Source organism: Vipera ursinii (genome assembly GCF_947247035.1).
Source record: "Vipera ursinii genome assembly, chromosome: 1".
NCBI lineage: Eukaryota > Metazoa > Chordata > Lepidosauria > Squamata > Viperidae > Vipera > Vipera ursinii.
Window position 1 is genome coordinate 233479935 of NC_139512.1, and position 22609 is coordinate 233502543.

Below are 22609 nucleotides of genomic sequence, written 5' to 3' on the forward strand. Positions count from 1 at the left end.
CAATGATGATTGTTGCACCGGAGAAGTTCCAGCACTCCAAAGAGTTTTAGGGGGAGGTTTAGCCGCCATCTTTTACTTTCAATTGTGACACACTTTCACTTTAAGTTTAAAAAGTCCATCAAGCTCGAGAGTAAAATAAAATAATCCTCTTCACCTTTTCCTCTTGTACCGCTCTGCCTGCTCTTTTTATTCCATAGTCCTTCCTTCAGGCAGGGGTGGTCGCAGACGCCTGGCTCTGCTCCAAGAAATCAGGAGCAGAGGCGCTGGCCAGCTGGGAGCGACCCAGGCTACGGGGGAGTTCGATCCTTCAGCCGCCCAAGCTGCAAGCTCAGGCGGCCCCGGAGAACTCGACCCCTACCTGGGGCCTCACCCCCTCCTCTTCTCCCAAGGAGGGGGCTTCAAATTCGCCCGAACAGCTGATCGGCGCTGTTTCGGGCGAAAATCACTCAGCTGAGCCGCGGGCAGCCCGGGAAGGCTGTCTCCGGCGCCGCACAGCCACCGGAAGTCCCAGGAGTTAAAACTAATGATAAGTAATGACTAAGGACATATTAGGATAACCACTTGGCTTTGAAACTGTAATGGTTTGTGGGAATGATCTGCAGGAAGAGCTGCAGACTGGACAATCATCCTGTGAAGGATATTGACAGAAGGAAAGGAGATAGGGGAAGCATTTCAGAAGTGTAAAAGGAAAGAAAAAGATTCAGTTCAGTTCAGTCTTGCAAGATTCTGTCAATATAACCTTACAATAAAGATAGAGTTAGTATGCCTTATTGTGTTTGCCCAGACTACTTTGAAGAACCACCACCAACACCACCACTACCACCACCACCACCAACAACAACAACAACAACAACAACAACAACAACAAAACTGAGCAGCTTTAGAGAAAAGTCCCCAGACACAAAAACTGAAATTTCTGGAGCAATCATTCTGTAGGGATGTGTGGTCCCTTGTGGCAGGTCTAAAGCTGTTTTTGCTAGTTCCAGTTACTTGGAAACAAGACAGGTGCAGGACCTATATAATCCCCAAATCATTCTCAGAACTCAACAAGTCCAAAGGCACAGAAAGAAAAAGGGAAAACAAAGCTGAAATTGCAATAAATGGAAATCCATTCCTCAGCTTTCTAATCCGTGACACTGATCTGAGACTCACTCTCTTCCATCCATACCCTTTTTGGATTTTTAGAGGTAAGAAGTAAAAGATGTCAACTCACCACAGATGCTTGAATAATAAAAGAGAAGGATAATTTAAATAATTACATTATTCATTTAATTGCATGTTACTAATGTGGTTTGAATTATGCCTTATTTCTTATGGACATCAGTACTACTCAGTACTAAAATGGAAATGCAGGGAGGAAGTTACAATACTTGATAACTGAGAAGGCCAAGGCCAGGTCACAAAATTCTACCAAGGACTGATCCGCAGGACCAGTTTGACCCAAGGCCAGGTCAGACCACTGATCATTTCTTGAAGTTAGGACTTGCATCAGTGCACCAGAAAGACAGTCTCCATCTATCTTTTTCCGCTCTGCATCCAAAATAGTCTTTTTTTTGTCTTCTTGTTGTTTTTTTAATTAGGTGAACAACTTGACAATGGCTCTTCCACTTTCTCCTTCTAGCACATGTGACCAAAAAAATATATATATGATAACATTGAGGTCCTCTTTTTCATCACTCTAGGTAAACTAAAAAAAAAAAGCAGAGGAAATCCATCAATCAAGAATTGTGATAAATGCAGATTAGTTAAAAAAATCTGATCAACTTTGTGGTCAACATGGAGGAAAAAGCTGAAATCCAGAAAGGGATTTCTTAGGCCAAGGACAATTCTAGCCAGTGTCCATACGGGAGACGAGCAGCTGAAGGATGGGGAGCGGAAAAGCCCACACAATGCAAAGAGGAAATTGCAAATGCTTTTAATATTAAAGGAGAAGAATCGTGTCCTGGTGAATATGGGAAGCAAAAGAGAACGATTAATATAATAGAGACCATTTCACCAAATATATAAAGCACATCCAGCTTCACCCGGCATATTTACAACAAGGGGCTTCTTATAATGAATGCATGCAGGCAATCATTTCTCAGAGACAGCACTAGAAAGGGATATTATTTACAATATCCATTCCTTACAAATGAGACTGAACCAATATGCATATAATTTGAGAGGAATGAGATGATATTAAAAAGTGGAGGGGGGGGGGGTAATGCCATGTTGTCCATTTACCAGCACATTAAATTTAAGTTGAATGCCTGGCAGTTCTCTGTGCGAAAGCATTTTTTTCGGTGGCAACATTAATTCTATAAATAAATTTTGAAGATTATTACAAAGGACTCCTTACAATATAGTGCACTGCAATTAATTATCTGTGCTGTAATTTGTGTCCATAGATATTTTTTGAAAAGGAGTGTCTACTTTATTAGAGCAACCGTGCCTCAAAGAAATCTTACCAGAAAAATGTTTTCCCTTAGTTTCTCTCTAATCTACAGTGAGGTGGATTAACTGAATTGTAATATCTAGCATGGCTGTCAATACTGGTACGTGTAGTTGTACATGTGGAAATTGAATCTGGAATCTTCTGTATGAAAAGCATGTTCTGAGCTTCTGAGCTTCATTCAGACAATTCCTGAGAGAAATATAGAGCTTGAGTAGATGTTATTTAATGTGTGTGTGTTAGTATATATCTGTGGACTCAGATTGTGATCCAAGTGAACAAGTAAATTTCTTACTGGGAAAATTGTATTTGATTTTGATCTAGTTCGTGGTCTTCAATTTCATATGAAGGAATAGTATTTTTAATCAGCATTTATGTTTGAAATACATGCCTCTTGAAATAACTAATAAGAAATTGAGTTATGATTTGAGGAGGGCAATGTTGTTAATTCCATTACCTCTTTCAGGGTTGTTACCATCAATAGGCTTGAGAAAGATCATGAAAGTTTGTTCCTTGGTTTGGTTTTACATAATATTTATTGCATTTTTATAAATTGTTTATATTGCTCGCAATCTGCTTTGGGAGGATTACTATCTTAAAAGGCAGGCTATAAATCACCATAAACTCACACATATATAAATGTAAATCCATGCTGTGTCTTTATGGGTTCCAAAGTATTTTGAGTGCAGTTGAACACACATTCCCCAGTTATTTTCCATCATTAATCAAATGCAGTCACAATGGATTTTTTGACAAAGCTGATAGAATCCAAAGAACAGTAAGGTGAAATTGTATCTCTGAGGGAACAATTCCATGCTAATTTAGTCAGAAGTAAGTTTCCTTGAGTTCAGGGGTCCTCAACTCATATATAAGATGAATTGAGGACTACTTAGGTCATTCATAACTTATTGTTGAATTTATTGGGATTTCCTTTGGGTTGACTGCATGTGTCTACCCAATGAAATCCTTCTTGTGGGACTATTCAGTTGCAAATCCCATTTAACTCAATGAGATATATTCTTAGTTAAGTCTGTAAGCATACCTTTTTATATATTTCCAAATACTTATAAATACGTGTATTAAATATGGGCACTATAAGCAAGCATTTTTTCCTTTATAACTGTTTAGCTAGTCTAGGCTCAGTTTTTGGGTAAAACTCAACTGAAATGTTGAGTTTTAACGTGTGTGTGTGTGTGTGTGTGTATTTTTCTGTGTGGGTTTGTGTATGTTTGTGTGTCTGTGTCTAGCTGGCTTCCCTAAATAGAAAACACAGGAAATATATCCCTGATACTCTTTCTGTCTTAAGTAACTATTTCTGGTTTCTGTATTCATTAGCTCTCAAATGTTTTGCATAGAATGGAGTAGGCTAAAGTTCAGTATAGTTGAAAAGTGCTCATTAAAAGTAGACCAAGCAAGAAAAACCTGGAGCTGAGCTCACGTTTATCTTGAGTCACAGGAAAAAATATCACATTCCTGAGTCATCAGGCATATGCCTCCTCTTTTATGTCATACATAGCATCAAGTCAGATAGATTTATGTAGATTATCTGCTTTCCATGTCTATTTACAAGACAATATCTGTAAAAGCAGAAAATTGGTGTCCTGGCATTAATTTCTTTTGATTCCTGTTTCAGCTCTCTTATGCTGATTCATAAAATTAGGTTTCTGCTGAAACAGGTTTTGGTTCTACAGTGTTGAATCACATTCTTGGTCTGTCTCTAGTCTGTTAGTTTCATTGTCACAAACAGTTGTTCCACAAAGTCTCAGATAGGAACCTCCCACAAATCCCATGTGAAATTGTCACTTAGAATTGCTGAATATTTAAGGAAGAGTTCCATATAGATGTAATAACATGTACTCCATTACCAAATCCAAGTCTCTCTCCTACTGTTCCTCCCATGCTCATTGAGATGTTCACATAAGTCCATATACACATCTTCAAAGCCCAATTTCCAATCTGGGATTCCCAGTAGAGACAAGCTTGACCATCCCTAACTGATTATTCTACCTTTAAAGTCCTAGAGTATATGCAGCCTTGGAAAAACTGCTCCAGAAATTCAGAAGCTTTTTCAGAGCTCTTTAGGAAATATTGCTGGAAAGAATTATTTGGCACAAACTCATCCTCCTTGCAGAAACCCTGCTTGAACCCTTCATAAAGGGAACTCACACATCATTTTTGGAAATAAAAGAAGAAGAAAGCTGGTAGGTCAAGCAGGTTATTATCCATAAGATGATTTTCTTTTTACTTAAATAAAAAGAAAATAGCTGCGGTAAATATAATACAGACGTAACAATTACAATAAAAGAAAGATTGATGGCTATTTTAGGGCCCACAAGTATGGAAAGGTCCATCCAGTTTTTCTGTCTTTATAAACAGACAAATTAGCAGGCTTTACTACCTGGCTGGCAGGTGTCCAAAGAGGAATTTAAGCCCTTGCCTTGGACAGCAGAAGGGGTGGGAATGTAATCATAGGCAAAACCTCCCTGAAGATTTCGTTACTTTTGGAAATTGGGCAATGGTGCTGCACAGTTAAATCCTCTCAGCCCAGAAGAACGCTTTGTAGCTTTGTAGATGCTTCTGACATGAATGCAGACAGCAGACGGATAGTCCCAGTGCATACTTAATTAGGGCAACCCTAATGTTTTGCAGCTCAAATCTGGTTTCCCTTCCTGTGATTCCATCTGCCAGCCCTTTTCCACTCCTGAGAAAGGCTTCTGAATGCAACCTCTGCCACTAGGACAATTTGCTTCCTTGAAGCGGCCCTTCGCTATTTAACTGTGGTGGAATATAGTCTGGATTCCCAGGAGGGAGGGGCTGAATTCCAGAGGTTTGCCTTTTGGACAAAGAAGTTCTCTGTAGATTCCAGTGAGGCAGTTTAAATGCATGCCAAATGGGTCTGTGATCCTTTCTGCTCTGGAAATATTCTACTACCTGTTCAATTCCATTGGAATATTGAACATAGAATAACAGGGTTGGAAGGGACCTTGAAGGTCTTCTACTCCAACACCCTTCTCAAGCAGGAGACCCTCTACCATTCTAAACAAATGGCTCTCCGGTCTCTTCTTGAAAAGCTCCAGTGTCAGTGGGTTTTCACCTTTTCTCCTTCATAGGCTCCTGCGTGCATTTAGTATGCAGCAGCCTGATATTTTACAATTAAATGTTTAATCTGAATAGACAGTTTAGGACTATCCTGCACATAAAGCCCAGGAAATTCACCATGACTTTCTCCTTTAGGAAATGTATGTATTCTTGCTGTCTTAGAATGATGAAAAATTATTTACCCACTAAATGGTGCTCTAAATGAAATGTCACCTCACTATAGAGGTGTTTACTCTGGGAACACAGTATTGCATTGTTGAGTAATCAATATTGTTTTTTTCCCCGGTTGTCTGCTTCCAAAAGGACATCAACTCTGCACAACACACCATACTTTACAAAAATGCTGACAAATCTCCTCTTTGCCACCTAGCCTAGGAGCATTCAAATCTTAAGTGCACCATAATAAAATGCCTCTGATTTCTTTTGTCATTTGTCAAATAAAAAATAATATTTATTTCTTACTCACTTGAAGTAAAACAATAATTGATGAATACCGGAAGGGCTTTCTGTGGTAGGTTAAACATCTAAGTCCAAGTAAGCTAAAAGACCATCTGAGATATTGATTTTCCATGAAAGTGTAAAGGGTTATCTTTCTTTTTCTGAAATGTTCTACTTTTCTAACCAAATATAACCAAGAAAATTCAAAGAAAGAGGAGAAATCTTAAGAAAATCCTGGAACGAAGATAGGTTAAAAAGCAAATGGTTGCTAATTCAAATGTCTCCGTTTGCCATTCTAACACTTACTAGTGAAAGATTGGGAAGATGGTTTCAAAACACCAATAAGTAAGACATTAAGATTGAGTATTAAAGACAAGCATTAAAGATTAAGCCCTCTTTGTAATACTATGGATAAATGTTGCACAAATTGCTTGAACATTCTTTCAGCATTTGAGCAGACCCCCTGTTGTCAAATGATCAGGAACATTTCCGATGGGATATTCTTGCTTGTTATAAGACTGAGCCAAAGGGTTTTTCACATGATAGCAATCACAGACGCAGGGAATAGTTGATCATAATGGTGAAAAAAAACATTGACCAGCTGCTATCTTCAGTTGGTAAGTTTTGTGCAGTATGACTTTTTGTGGGGTCTTTCAGCCATTGATTTTGAGTCACATTTTTGTCTGATACCTGCACCACCTTTTATTTTGACTCCTTAACTAGGAGATGCCAGAAGGTATCTCTACCTGATCAGACTGATTCACATCTATTTACTTGTTTGTTTTAGAAATGTATGTGGATACCCAATTCTACAGCAAATCTGGTAGCATAATTTAAAACATTAACAGAATAAAAAGATAAAGATTTCCCCTGCCCAGTCAAGTTTGATTCTAGGAGGCAGTGCTCATCTCCGTTCCTTAGCAGAGGGAGCCAGCATTATCCAATGAAATTTCTGTGGTCATGTGGCCATCATGACTGTATCCAGAAGCACATGAAACAGTTACCTTCCCACCAAAGTGGTACTTATTTATCTACTTGCATTTGCATGCTTTCAAACTGCTCGGTGGGCAGGAGTCAAGACTAGTCATGGGAGCGTACCTGATCATCCAGTGCTTGGGCTGTCAGCTTTCCAGCTGACAAGCTCAGTCATTGCACTCTCTATAAACCATAATAGAAGATTTTAAAAAAACAACAACACCCAAACATTGAAAGAAAAACAACTATTAAAAGATAGATCTATAGGTAGTCCCCCCCCACTCATCCATTATGACTGAAAAGAGTCAGGTTTTCAGAACTTTTCTTGGTTGGTTTATTTTTGTATATACTGTATTTTTTATTAAAACGTTTAAACAAAAAGATAAAAACTAATGCAGACTAATATAAATTAAGGGGCAAATCACAAGGGGAAAAATGCAAAAAAATGGAAAAATAGAAAAAAAATAAAAAAATAAAGTGCCTTCAGCTATGTGTACTTGGGCCTTGATAGCTTTATCTAACCCTGGCCACCAAAGGTAGCTCTTTGCCCTTGTCTTCATCCAGACGATACCTGGATGGCCCTCATGAAGACACTGGAGCACTCTGTGCCTTAATGAACTGCAGACAATAACCCTGCTCCCCCATAGAATGCAACCTTTATGAGCTGAAAGCTCATATCTATGTGTGTAATAGCTCTGGAACTCTGGCCCTGGGCTATTTTCCAGCCATCCGGTGTGAACGCAGGACAGCACCCTGCTTAAAATTTTGTCTACGTCTGTTTCTGCAGCTACATCCCCAGCATGGAGGGGAAGTTCAGGCAAAACTTAAATTGACAAGATGCGAGTGGCTGGAGCCAGATTTGGCTCCACGTGTGGCAATGGCAACCTGCTAAGGCCATGTACATGGCCCATGTCTTTGCTGTGTTTGTGAACCAGCCTGTAGCTGTAGGCTGACATAAAAATGGACCAACTTAACATTCTGGGGGAAAGTATTTGAGGCGTCTGCCTGTCCATAGTAAATGACTCTAGCAATGGCTTGTGGTCAGTGAAAACTGTGAATTTTCAGCCGAACAAATAGTCATGGAATTTTTTAACCCTGGCCACGATGGCCAAAGCCTCTGTGTCAATCAGAGCATAATTATGCTCAGCCGAGGACAAGGTCCTTGAGTAGTAAGCAATAGGGGACTGAGTCCCATCATCTGACAAATGGCTTACTATAGCCCCAACCCCATAAGGGGATGTGTCACATGCAATACAAACTGGCAAGTTTTCATTAAAGTGCATGAACACTGAATTTGAGGACAGTAGTGCTTTTACTGCCTGAAAACTGTTTTCCTGAACTGTGGTCCACTTCCATGGGGTGTTCTTGTATAAGAGCTGGTGTAACGGCTCTGCCACTGCGGCCTTATTAGGAAGCAACACATGGTAAAAATTCAGGCGACCCAGGAATACCTGTAGCTCTCCCTTAGATCTGGGGCTTGGTGCCAGCTGAATTGCCTTCAGCTTGGATTCTGCAGGATGGATGCCTTCAGCATCGATATGGGAACCCAGGAATTCTGTGGAAGGGACCCCAATTTTGCATTTGTCCTTCTTCAGCTTGGGTCCCACTGTGCGGAACCGCTGAAGGACAGCTTTGAGCCACCTTACCAGGACCTCAGTGAACTCTCCAGTGATGTGTACATTGTCAAAATAGGGGCAGACCCCCGGAATACCCTTGAGTGTATGCTCCATGACTCCCTGGAAGATCCCTGGGGCTATGCTAACCCTGAATTGGAGGCACTTTACCTTAAAAACCACCCTATGTGTCACAATTCCATCCCATACTCAAAATTTATTTTATTTATTTGCTTATTTAAAGAGCTATGGGTAGACCATAATAATTCTAACCCCAGAAGAAGTTTCAATTTTGTCCCTTAAAAGAGTGAGTACTAAACACAGCTCCTGTGCAAAATAAATTCAGCTTCCAGGTGAACTGTTTCCTTGTTGTGGGTAATGGAGACAGAGTTTGCCCTGGTTGCCAGAGGCATTTTAAGGACTTACTCTTCATAGGTATTCAAAAAATTGTACAGCATTGAATAGAGGTGATTTGTCCTGCTTTGTGAAAACTGTACAACAATCCCAGTCTAAATGGTGGTTTTTATGGCTACATGACACATTAATTTTACCTAAAACAAGAGAAAATCAGAATATTAAAGTCATTTAAGTTCCAAGGAGTTGAATTTGCTCTGTGCTACCGAACAACAGACTGCAGGTCCTGCTGTTCTAATGTTTACTAGCTCTTTCTTAATACTTAGCAGCATCTGTTGAGTAGTTAGGAGGATTTTCAAAGGTCTACTCAGCTTTATCACCAAAGTAGCATTGATTTTTGTGTGTGCTAGTTCCTTTAGTTCACTTATTTCAGTACAATATTGGTCTGTGGATGCATCTATCTACATCAGGAACAGCCTTTTATTGGCAGTTAAATATCTATTAACATAATTGTCACGCAGTAATGAGCAAACTTCCCTATTTACAATCCATATCAAATACAAACATGAATGCTTTTGCATGTATTCATCCATCTATCTATCCTACCTTGTTTTCCATGAATGGGCTATTTTTAAAAAAATAATAATAAGAATAAGAATTTCACTATACAGGTAGTCTTCAACTTACAGCTACAACTGAGTCCAGAATTTCTGCTGCTGAGTGAGACATTTGTTAAGTGAATTTTGCCCCATTTTACAACTTTTTTTGCCATAGTTCTTAAGTGAATCATTGAAGTTGTTAAATTAGTAACATGCTTGTTAAGTGAATCTGGCTTCCCCATTGACTTTGCTTGTCAGAAGTTTGCAAAATTGGATTACATGACTCTGGGACACTGCAACTGTCATAAATGTGAGTCAGTTGGGAACCATGGGGATCATGCTGCAACAGTCATAAATCTGAAAAATGGTCATAAATCACTTTTTTCAGTGAAGTAATAACAGTTCACTAAATGAAGTCTGGGACTACCTGTATTGTAAATTTATCATGCCGGCTTTCTAGCTGCTTCTGTAAATTTTGATCACATGGCCATGGGGATGCTGCAACAGTCGTAAGTTTGAAAAATGGGTGTAAGTTATTTTTTTCAGTGCTGTTGTAACTTTAAATAGTCACTAAATGAACTGTTATAAGTCAAGGACTACCTGTATTTGAAATATGGACATGACCCATGTGCAGTAATGGAAATATATTTCCAATTTGTAGAGAATACATCTAGACCAGGAGTCCCCAACTTTTGTGGCTTGCAGGCATGGCTGGGTGTGTGTGTGTGTGGAGAGGGGTGAATGGTGGGCATCATGCATGCACCTATGGGTGTAGCTCCGCTTGCATGAACAGCAAGCTAGCACACACATGCATGTCTGCACAACTCGACTTGCTCAAGTTGAACTGCACGCATGTGTGCATTGGCACCAGCCTGATACTCACACAAGTCGAACTGCGTGCAGTCGCATGTGCACCAGCCCTCTGCTCATACAGCCCAGTTCTGAATAGGCCACAGCCCGGTAGTGTGTCACAGCCCAGGGATTGGGGACCTCCATCTCATTGCCAGCTGCTACTGAGACAGCCTAGTAGACACATTGCAAAGGCCAGTGTGTTTTTTGTGAATGGGATTTTCTGCCCACTGTTCAATCAGAAGGAATCATGACAGAAAGATCTTGCAGCTTAGCCCACAGGCTGAGCCAGAGGCACAGAGGAAGTGACAGTCTGTCAAGTAAAGACAGGACTCAGTAGTAACCACGTCAATTTGGGGGGGAGGGGAAATCTGTGTATTAAATTCTGGTTCAGTGCATGTACCATTGGCGATGGATTAGGAAATGTGAACTTTGGTTTGGGAGGGTATTGTGGTGGTGATTTTGTTTCTAAACATGACAAAAATGAATTGTTGCAAACTGAGTAAGCCTTCTTAGTTGTGGATTAATGACAAAGGAGACTCTAACACTTTTTCCAGAGCTCTAAAGGCTAGTTACTTCAGTCCAGCCATTAAAACTTTACTCAGCCTGTCCCATTGTTTGTGGAGAAAAATCTCCAGGGGGTTCTATTCTATGGAAACTAGACCTGGCTTACAAAAATGGGAATCAAAGGAAAGAGGTAGAGTTTTCCATAACCCTTGCTACAATCTGGTAGTCATCTAGGTTATTGAGTTTCTTCAGAGTCTTTGCATTGCTTCAGAAGCAAGGCAGAATTATGTTCTCTGTTTTTTTTTCAACAAGTAAAGGCATGTGCAAAATGACAGGATGCTTTTTTTTCAGGTAAAAAAGTGGTTTTTTTTCCTTCCCCTTTTATGTTGAGTGGGAGGGGAGTGGTTTTTTTTCCTCATTCTTCCAAGATCATTCCACTCCCCTTCCATGCCCTCCACTCAGCAACTGATTGTGCTCACAACAATGTTCAGGAGGCGTTGTTTTAGAATTACCTTTGCCTGGGCTCCATTCTACACACCACAACAATATGCAACCATACAGTAGCATAAGCATGCTTACATAAATAACCAGCATGCTGTTCCTTTTTAAGATAAACAATGATTTTCAGAAGAGAAAAAAAGAACAAGCAACTGTAAGCCCAATAAACTTAAAAGTGAGAAAAAGACGAAATAACGACATCTATTCAATTCATTCTTTCAATGAGATCAAATGACCTCAGCATCTTCTTTCATACTGATGGCTGACATTTGGAAAGAGAATAGAGAATAGAGCTGGAAGGGACTTGGAGGTCTTCTAGTCCAGGCCCCTGCTCAAGCAGGAGAACCTATACCATCCCAGACAAGTGACTGTCTGTTGTTGTTAGTTGCGAAGTCGTGTCCAACCCATCGCGACCCTATGGACAATGTTCCTCCAGGCCTTCCTGTCCTCTACCATCTTCTGGAGTCCATTTAAGCTCACGCCTACTGCTTCAGTGACTCCATCCAGCCACCTCATTCTCTGTCGTCCCCTTCTTCTATTGCCCTCAATCTTTCCCAGCATTAGGATCTTCTCCAGTGAGTCCTTCCTTCTCATTAGGTGGCCAAAGTATTTGAGTTTTATCTTCAGGTTCTGGCCTTCTAAAGAGCAGTCAGGGTTGATCTCCTCTAGGACTGACCGGTTTGATCACCTTGCAGTCCAAGGAACTCGCAGGAGTCTTCTCCAGCACCATAGTTCAAAGGCTTCAATTCTTTGGTGCTCAGCCTTTCTTATGGCCCAGCTTTCACTGCCACACATTGCAACTGGGAAGACCATAGCCTTGACTATATGCACTTTTGTTGACAGGGTGATGTCTCTGCTTTTTAGTGTGCTGTCTAGATTTGCCATGGCTTTCCTCCCCAGGAGCAAGCGTCTTTTAATTTCTTGGCTACAGTCCCCATCTGCAGTGATCTTGGAGCCTAGGAAAATAAAATCTGTCACTACCTCCATTTCTTCCCCATCTATTTGCCAGGAATTGAGAGGGCTGGATGCCATGATCTTGGTTTTCTTAATGTTTAGTTTCAACCCAAGTTTTGCACTCTCCTTCTTCACTCACAACAAGAGGCTCTTTAGTTCCTCTTCACTTTCTGCCATTAGAGTGGTATCATCTGCATATCTTAGGTTGTTGATGTTTCTTCCAGCAATCTTAATTCCAACTTTTGATTCATCTAGCCCTGCCTTTCTCATGATGTGCTCTGCATATAAGTTAAAAAGGCAAGGCGACAGTATACAGCCTTGCCGGACTCCTTTCCCAATTTTGAACCAATCAGTGGTTCCATGTCCAGTTCTCACTGTTGCTTCTTGGCCCGCATATAGGTTTCTCAAGAGACAAATAAGATGGTCTGGTATGCCCATCTCTTTAAGAACTTGCCAGAGTTTGTTATGATCCACACAATCAAAGGCTTTAGCATAGTCAATGAAGCAGAAGTAGATGTTTTTCTGGAACTCTCTAGCTTTCTCCATGATCCAGCATATGTTGACAATTTGATCTCTAGTTCCTCTGCCTCTTCGAAATCCTGCCTGTACTTCTGGTAGTTCTCGATCCACATACTGCTGGAGTCTAGCTTGTAGAATTTTAAGCATAACTTTGCTAGCATGAGAAATGAGTGCAATGGTGCGATAGTTTGAACATTCTTTGGCACTGCCTTTCTTTGGAATTGGAATGTAAACTGATCTTTTCCAATCCTGTGGCCACTGTTGAGTTTTCCAAATTTGCTGGCAAATTGAGTGTAGCACTTTTACTGCATCGTCTTTTAAGATTTTGAATAGCTCAGCTGGAATACTGTCACCTCCACTAGCTTTGTTGTTGCTCAGCTTTTCTAAGGCCCACTTCACTTCACATTCTAGGATGTCTGGCTCGAGGTCAGTGACCACCTCATTGTGATTATCAGGGACGTTAAGCTCATTCTTGTATAGTTCTTCTGTGTAATTTTGCCACCTCTTCTTAATCTCTTCTGCCTCTGTTAGGTCCCTGCCATTTTGGTCCTTTATCATGCCCATTTTTGCATGAAACGTTCCTTTCATCTCTCCAATTTTCTTGAAAAGATCTCTGGTCCTCCCTATTCTATTGTTTTCTTCTATTTCTTTGCATTGTTCATTTAAGAAGGCATTCTTATCTCTTCTAGCTATTCTTTGGAATTCTGCATTTAATTGGGCATATCTTTCTTTTTTTTCCCTTGCCTTTCGCTTCCCTCCTTTCCTCAGCTATTTGCAAAGCTTCCTCAGACAGCCATTTTGCTTTCTTGCATTTCTTTTTCTTTGGGATGGTTTTGGTTGCTACCTGTTGTACAATGTTGCGAACCTCTGTCCATAGTTCTTCAGGCACTCTGTCTATCAGATCTAATTCCTTAAATCTATTTGTCACCTCTGCTGTATATTGAACAGGGATATGATTTAATTCATACCTGACTGGCCTAGCGCTTTTCCCTACTTTCTTTAATTTAAGCCTAAACTTTGCAAGAAGAAGCTCATGGTCTGAGCCACAGTCAGCTCCTGGTCTTGTTTTTACTGACTGTATAGAGCTTCTCCATCTTTGGCTGCAGAGCATATAGTCAATCTGATTTCTGTGTTGACCGTCTGGTGATGTCCATGTGTAAAGCCGTCTCTTGGGTTGTTGAAAAAGAGTGTTTGCTATGACCATCGTATTCTCTTGACAAAATTCTATCAGCCTGTGCCCTGCTTCATTTTGCACTCCAAGGCCAAACTTGCCTGTTATTCCAGTTATCTTTTGGCTTCCTACTTTAGCATTCCAATCCCCCATGATGATAAGGACATCATTTTTTTGGTGTTAGTTCTATAAGGTGCTGTAGGGCTTCATAGAACCAGTCAATTTCATCCTCTTCAGCACTGGTGGTTGGGGCATAGACTTGGACTACTGTGATATTGAATGGTTTGCCTTGGATTCAAACTGAGATCATTCTGTCATTTTGAGGATTGTATCCCAGTATTGCTTTTCCTACTCTTTTATTGACTATGAAGGCTACTCCATTTCTTCTGAGGGATTCTTGTCCGCAGTAGTATACCTGATGGTCATCTGAATTAAATTCACCCATTCCTGTCCATTTTAGTTCGCTGATACCTAAGATGTCGATGTTTAGTCTTGTCATCTCTTGTTTGATCACGTCCAGCTTTCCTTGATTCATGGATGTTACATTCCAGGTTCCTATGGAGAAAAATCTTTACAGCATCGGACTTTCCTTTCACCACCAGACATATCCACAGCTGAGCGTCCTTTTGGCTTTGGCCCAGTCGCTTCATTCTTTCTGGCGCTACTAGTACTAGCCCTCTGCTCTTCCCCAGTAGCATATTGGACGCCTTCCGACCTGAGGGGCTCATCTTCCAGCGTCACATCGTTTTGCCTTTTGGTACTGTCCACAGGGTTTTCATGGCAAAGATACTGGAGTGGTTTGCCATTTCCTTCTCCAGTGGATCACGTTTTGTCAGAACTCTCTGCTATGACCTTTCCGTCTTGGGTGGCCCTGCACGGCATAGCTCATAGCTTCATTGAATTACGCAAGCCCCTTCACCACGACAAGGCAGTAATCCATGAAGGGGAGTGACTGTCTAGTCTCTTCTTAAAAACCTCCAGTGATGGAGCACCCACGATTTCTGAAGGCACTTCAGATTTGTATTCATTATCCATTCCTTCAGCATCCATTCATTCTCTTCATCACTTACCATACACTTCTTAAGTACTACATTCCCAGTGCACTCAACTCTGATGTTTATCCTAATATACCCAACTCTCACTTTCAATATAACAAGTAGAGGCACACTGTTTTCCATTTCCATATTTTGCTTTGTTCAATTAACCTTCATTCTTCACTGTGGGACACATGCTGTCTCCTGTCTTTGCAGTTCTTAACATTTATGCTTCTTCAGTAAACATTCTTTTTTTTAAAAAAAAACTTCCAATAAACTTTAAATTCATTTACTTTTTTCTCGTTTATCACCATTTATTTATATAAAACTTGCTATGATTTACTCCATTTTCAAATTCAATTAGCTTGATCTTTGATATAGTCATTTATAGAGCCATATTCTTCCTTCCATCATTTCTTCTTCTTCCTTCTCTTTTACCAGTTCAGGTGTCGAGGGAGATATAAAGTTCTGTTTCTTGCACTTCTGCCTCAACCATTGTTAATTGATATTGTTGTATTCAGTGCTTTTGTTTGTAAAAGAAAAAGGTGCTGGAACTCACACATGTCATACAACCCACCTTGCCTACCCTACAAGGTTCCATCCAAAAAAGGTGCTGGAACTCCGTTCTGAGCGTTCTATGAGAAAAAAAAGCCCTGGTTGTATTGTGTCTTTGATATTGTCTCTCTTTCTTCTTCTGGGTCTGCCTCAAGTTATTTGGCTTTCTCCTCTTTTTTCTATATGGCTTGTATGGTGTAGAATCCCCAGACATTCCAGATGAGCAAACCACTTAAGTTGATGTCTTGTATGTAGTTTAAGATTGGTTCTATTCTAATTCTTTCTCTTATGACCTTATTTTTTTATCACTCTGGCAGCTTTCTTCAAACATCTCATTTCCGTGGTGACCAACCTTCCATCATTTACCAGTGAGTAATTTCAGGTTTTCAGCCAAGAAATTACATGGTATTATCTGCTTATAAAAATGCATGCATGTTCATGTCCCCAATCAAAAGTCCACCACAAACGTTTCTTACACATTTATCCAGAAATACATTCAAAAACCAAACAGCCAACTTGTGGCCTTGTCTTAATCCCTACTCAGTTTTGAACCAGTATAACTGTTATTTTCTTCCTATACTTATCACAGTTAGCAACCAGGTTTGACATTATTGTTCTGCAAAGCATTCCATAATCCTAGTCTAATCACTTCACAGTGTGCTTTCTCTAAATCAACAAATGAGCAACATTCATTGTACAATATTACAAGACCCAATCTGGGTCAGTCACCGAAACCAGAGGTTTTGCCTTCCAAACATTTGGAGTCATCAATTTGACATGGGAGCCTACAGTCCCACTGAGGGGAGGATATTATGTCACATTTATACAGACGCCATCCGAGGTGAGAATTCTGTTCAGGATTGTCCATTGCTGGTGTGGTAGCTCAAAGCCTGGCATGGTTTTTTGTGGGGTTATTTGTATGTCTTTCTATAACTGGGTGTTCACTGAGACATTGCATTTGTCTCTAAAATGCTTCCTCCCCAGTTTCATTCAAAGAATTTCTTTTCTTTTTTTATTTTAAATTCTATTCATTCTGCTGAAGACTCCTTTATTTAGCCTGTTTCACCCACTTCCACAATTTTATTTATTTATTTATTTATTTTATTTTATTTTAATTCCATTTATATCCCGCCCTTCTCCAAAGACTCAGGGCGGCTTACAAGCTTAGCAGTAGCCTTCATTCTATGTATATGCCTGCTTATTAGGGCTTTCACACACACCCCAAGCGGCATTATTACAAAGTCAGCTTAATTGCCCCCAACAATCTGGGTCCTCATTTTACCTACCTCGGAAGGATGGAAGGCTGAGTCAACCTTGAGCCTGGTGGGATGCGAACCTGCACTAATTGCAGGCAGCTGGTGTTACTTAAGGAGGCATTAGCCCACTGCTCCACCAAGGCTCTATATATTTATGATATAAGACCAGCACAGATCATGTATTCAATATATTTATCTTCCAAAATATCTCAGAAAATCATTGATTAGTACTTCTGTTGGGCAGTGAGGTTATTTCATGTATCAGATTTGGGATATCAGCACTCTCTATTTTACTTTGTTTTAATCTTAACCATCCCTTGCTCCTTTTGAGTATATTCATTGTAGATACTTTTTTTTCCCCTTTCTACTAACTTCAGTATCTTTCTCTCATCCTCATTGTTACAGCAAACATTGCCTTGCATTATTTATTTATTTTTCACTTGCAGTCTCTTTCAGCATTTTACCAAGCATTCTTTTTTTCATATTCCCCATTAGCTTGTTCTGCAAATTGCCATAATATAATTCTTTCCACTATGTTTCAAGCAGCTCCCACATCTCCTTTGTTTATATTCTCTTTTCATTCATTCTGATGGGACTGTCTAATTATTTTTCACTCAGGATTCATACTTTCTATTTTTTGCAATTGTTTTACTTTTATTCTCATTTCTTTCACTATTTCCTTTTTCATTTCTCCCAAGATCCACTTTTAATAATATCAAATAATGGTTTGCTCATAATCAGAAACTTTTATCATCATTATATGTCCCAATAATTTTATCATTATTTCATCAGAAAGTTAATGAGGTTTTTGCATTTCTATGTATCCCATTGCCATCTTTAGGTATAAATAAATTTATACTTAAGAAAGGTATTTTCTGAGAAGATATTCACCAGAATTTACTATTCTTATTTTCTCTTAGAATTCCAAATGGCCCAGTCACTTTATCTGTACATCCTTCTCCATTCCCACTCATCATTCACATGATCTAATAGATTTTTCTTTTTCTTACTGAATCACATTTACTTACAATAGTGCACTTCCCCCCCACAAAAAAAGCTAAATTCTGGTCTTCAGTTATTGGTATTCTGTACTGTAGCATAACATAACAACTATCACTGACTTACTAATTCCTTTTTTGCCATGTCAATAAATGACATGAATTCATACTTTCTGACATTTTCATCCATTCATCCAGAATTAAACTTAAACTTTCATTTCCCTGCATGTATTTCTCAATTTTCCTTAGTATCTAGTTGAAAATTGCCAGGTTGCATGTTGTTTTACTATCACAGCTAGCGAGAAGCTTTTAAATGCAACTGAGACATACTGTTAGTAACTTCATGACCATCCATGTATAGCATCTGCTTAGAGAGAGAGAGAGAGAGAGCACAGAGGATCAGTAAAAAGCACAGTCCTTATTTTGTCAAAAGCAGAGAGGAATTGCTAGCATGTTGTTTCATTTCATTTTATTCCCTTTTGGCAAGAAGTGGGGATGAGAAAGTTTTGTTGCTCCAGTTGATTTTGAGCAGGAAGGCAGCCTATCAATCAATCAATTAAATGAGTTGTGCTTTGCATCTGTTTGCATAGACATCCAGTACAAATGCAATGGCATCAAAACAACATCTTTATGTCATGCACCCAAATGATGGAAATTCCATACTTTTGGATGCAGCAGTATTGCAATCCAATAATTCAACAATACAGGCAACATCCCTTGCCCCCTATCCCCATCCCACCCACTCCAGTCCATGTCTGATTAGTAGTTTTTTTTTAGTTTCTATTAAAAAGAAAAGTTGATCCCACAAGCCTGAAGTCTGAGGGATCCTTGATGGTCTCTGAGCTTGGTTGTTTTCTTGCAGACATTTCATTACTCAAACTAGGTAACATCATCGGTGCTACTCCTGCACTGCCAATTTACTAGCAATGATGATGTTACCCATGTAGTTTGGGAAATGAAATGTCTGCAAGAAAACCACCAAGCTCAGAGACCACCAAGGACCCCTCATTTCAGGACTTCCGGTTTTCAATTGCAGTGAAACAGGATGCAGGAAGGCAGGGATCTGCCATCCGTACCCAATTTTGCCCTGCTGGGGGCCCTAAATTCACCCCAAAGAGGCAATGAAGAGGAGGGGTACCTCACTGATCATGAAGAGATGGCGGTCTTTTTGTTGTACCTGAGGAAAACCCTCCAAACTGGCAGAGGAAAGACCGGTTACATTCCTATGGCTGGCCATTAGCTGCTGACAACTGAAGGAAAAAAAGAGCACCAATTAGCACATTGTAAACAGCATATTTGGAACTGGGTGAGAATATTGATCCTTTCTTTACTATTTTACAATAGTATTTCTTGGGAAAGGCTCCCAAGAATCTAAAAACCTCTGAATGTGAACAGAAGCGGTGTTTTAATTTTATAGGGGACAGAAATATACAATACTGAAGTGGAAGTAACATAAAGGTACAGTTTTGATAAATTTGAGTACTGAGATAATTGTTAGGATTTTCTCTTTGGAAAAAAAATTGAGGGAAAATATAAGAAATCAATCCTTTGTCTTAAGAGTGGAAAATGAATTTTGAATGATATCTAGTGGTAGATTTGTGTACAGCACTATAACTTGCTTTCTGGCTGCTTGGTGACTCCTAGCCTGGGAGAACAGCTGGCATTTAAGGGAAATATTTTGGCATACTTATCACCCTGGCCTTCTTGTACTATAAACACCTACTGAGCTTGGACTTTAATCTCAAGAGCTAATGGGAGAGAAGGAAAATTTAACTTTGGATTACGTGTGCCTGGGAGAGACTTTTGAGCTGTTTTCAGGGAGGTTGAACATTTTGAACACTTTGAACATTGTGGATAACTATCTTGCCTGACTGACAATTTTTGGGATACATGAGACAAAGGATCATTATAAAACATTGCTTTCAGGACAGGACCTATACTCTGGAATATATCGGATTATAAAGGCTACACATAAAGACCAGAAAACTAGATGAAACTTTGATCTACTCTTACTGAGACCGGTGATAATAGAAGATCTCCAGGAATGATGCCTCAAGAAAAAACAAACACCTTTCAGAAGGAAATATACTCTGTGATACAACTAATTCACCAAACAATTGTTGCATACAAAGAGGACATAAAAAATCATAATGAGACTAAGAACAATTTAGATAATATAAATGAGCAAATCTCCAAACTAAATCTACAACTAGAAAGCTCCCAGGCAATGATTACAAAGTATGAACAAACAAACCAGAAACTAGAAGACAAAGCAGAGGAAATGGATTTAGAAATGGAAGACACAAAAGAAGGGAAATATAAATGACCATATACAAAGAAAATACTGCAAGACTTAGCCATAACAAAGAAAATGCAAAAGACCCTTTATCCCTTAGGTCTGAAAAATGCATCTGATGGCAAGGAAGAAGAATTTTAAAAATGGAATATAGAGATGTTATGGGAAATGCCACAATTTGGGAGATGAGGAATGAAAAGAGAAATTGAGAGAGAAGGAAAGTGGGAATTGCTTAAGGCAGGGGTCCCCAACCCCCGGACCATGGACCAGTCTGTGGCATACCAGCAACCAGTCCACACAAACAAGGAAAATTCCATCCACAGGATGCAGGTGACACACAGAAAAACCTCTCTCCATGTAACCGATCCCTGGTGCCCAAAAGATTGGGGTCCTCTGGCTTAAGGAATATAAATGGACAGAATTCTCCCCCCAAAATACCCTTCCTAAATTGTCTTCCTCACGCCAAACAAATTTCACAAAATAGAAAGAAAATTCTGGGCGATTTAATTGCCCTGGCATGGAAAGCTACTTAGCAAAGAAAGAAAGCAAGAGTTAGATTTAAAAGACAGAAGATTTGACCTTTTAGAGGGGGCATTATATGTTTAAATACTTATTTGAATAACAGTTGACTCTTAGATACAATTAGATTTTTATAATGGAAGATATGATTTAGAATTAAAATAGCATTCTTTTTTCTTTCTTTTTTGATATGGGAAATATGAAAGTAAGAGGAGGATTGGTATGAATAAAAATTTTAGCTATGTAAATGTAATTAATATTGAGAAAATCATAACTGACAAAGATATTTCAAATATTGATGGGAAATCAAACCCTAACAAGAGCACGAAAAACAGGATATTGATTTATGAATTGATATTATTATTTGTACGACATTAGTAAAATATAATGAATATGTTTATATCTAACTTAGTATACACCAATAGTACCAAAAATTGTAACTGTGTAATGAGGGGAAAATGGAAAAAAATATGGGGAAGAAAGGAGGATCAGGGAAAAAAATACAGGTTTGTGCAGTGCTGAACAGATTTATATTGAAGAAATTAATGTTAAATATGTGAACCCAGACAGCATGTTGTTTACTAAGCATTAAAGATTGAAATTCTTAAAAAATAAGAAAACATTTAAAAATAAAAAGGACCCCCTCATTTCAACCCTGAACTACAAATATTTTTCTTTTTTGGGAGCATGAGGTCTGCTCTCAGTCAACTGATTTGAGTTGCTTGTGTGACTGATACTAAGTTTCACCAAGCAGCTGAAAGGCGATGTGGAAAGGTAGCTTATACATTTTCAGACAGCATTTCTTTCTGCTGTTTCTGTTTGGCCCAAATGTTTCAAAAGTCTATCTCACTTGATGCAGCAGCACCAGCAGTAGCATCAATAGGAGCCTGAGATTCCATCCTAAGAGAGGCATCCAGCTTAAATCCACAGAGACGACATGGTGTAAAAGAAACCATTCGAGCTACAATTCCCAGAGGATGAAAGATGCTCTGATGCCATGCGCCGAGAGGGTTGTTCACTGCCATTGGCTCCCTCTGCTGCACAGGAGCCATTCAGCAGGCATTTCATGTGGGTACTGCCTGAACTTTTGCAAACAGCATGGGCTCAAACCCATTCATGCACAGCTTTGTGCCAGCCTCTGGAGAGAACGGCATAGGATTTCCACTGACTAACTTGGTCTCTTCAAACTTCACCCCCCCCCCCCCAGAATATAAATGACTCCCTCTACACAGCAGCAGCAGCAGCAGCAGTCGCCAAGAGCTATCATTTTTAAACGGTATTCTAATTCCTATGGCAACCACTTATTTTATGTGCTTATTTATTTATTTAGCAGAACTTTAGCTTCCAGGCAGTGAATCACACACAATGCAAAAAGGCAGTTGCTAGGTGTGTAGGAGGCGAAGCGTGTGTGTGAGATAGCTCTGAGACAGTGAGTTCATGACGGCTTTAAAAGCTATGGAAAGATTATATTTTGCCACCTGCCATTGCCCAGTATTCAAACGATATCTGATATCTGTAATATTTGCCACCCAGCCAGCTATGGCTGAAAAATTTAATTCTACTAAAAGTCTCTCTCTCTCTCTCTCTCTCTCTCTCTCTCTCTCTCTCTCTCTCTCTCTCTCTCTCTCTCTCTCTCTCTCTCTCTCTCACACACACACACACACACACACACACACACACACACACAATCTAGATTTGGTTTAAGATTATGTTGTTGGCATGTTTTCTCCTCATGCATGCTCCTTAGTCCTAACGAGTTCCATGCACACAAACCAGTAAATTCTTCACTTAGAAAGAAACTTGCTGATAAACCCATTGTAAATACGGGCATATCTTAAACAGAAAAAGAAAAAAAAAAAGCTCTGGGCTACCACTTTTTGTACCTAATATGGGGAGGCAATGAAGAAAAGTCACTTTTATTTTCTATTTTGGAGTGGATCTGAA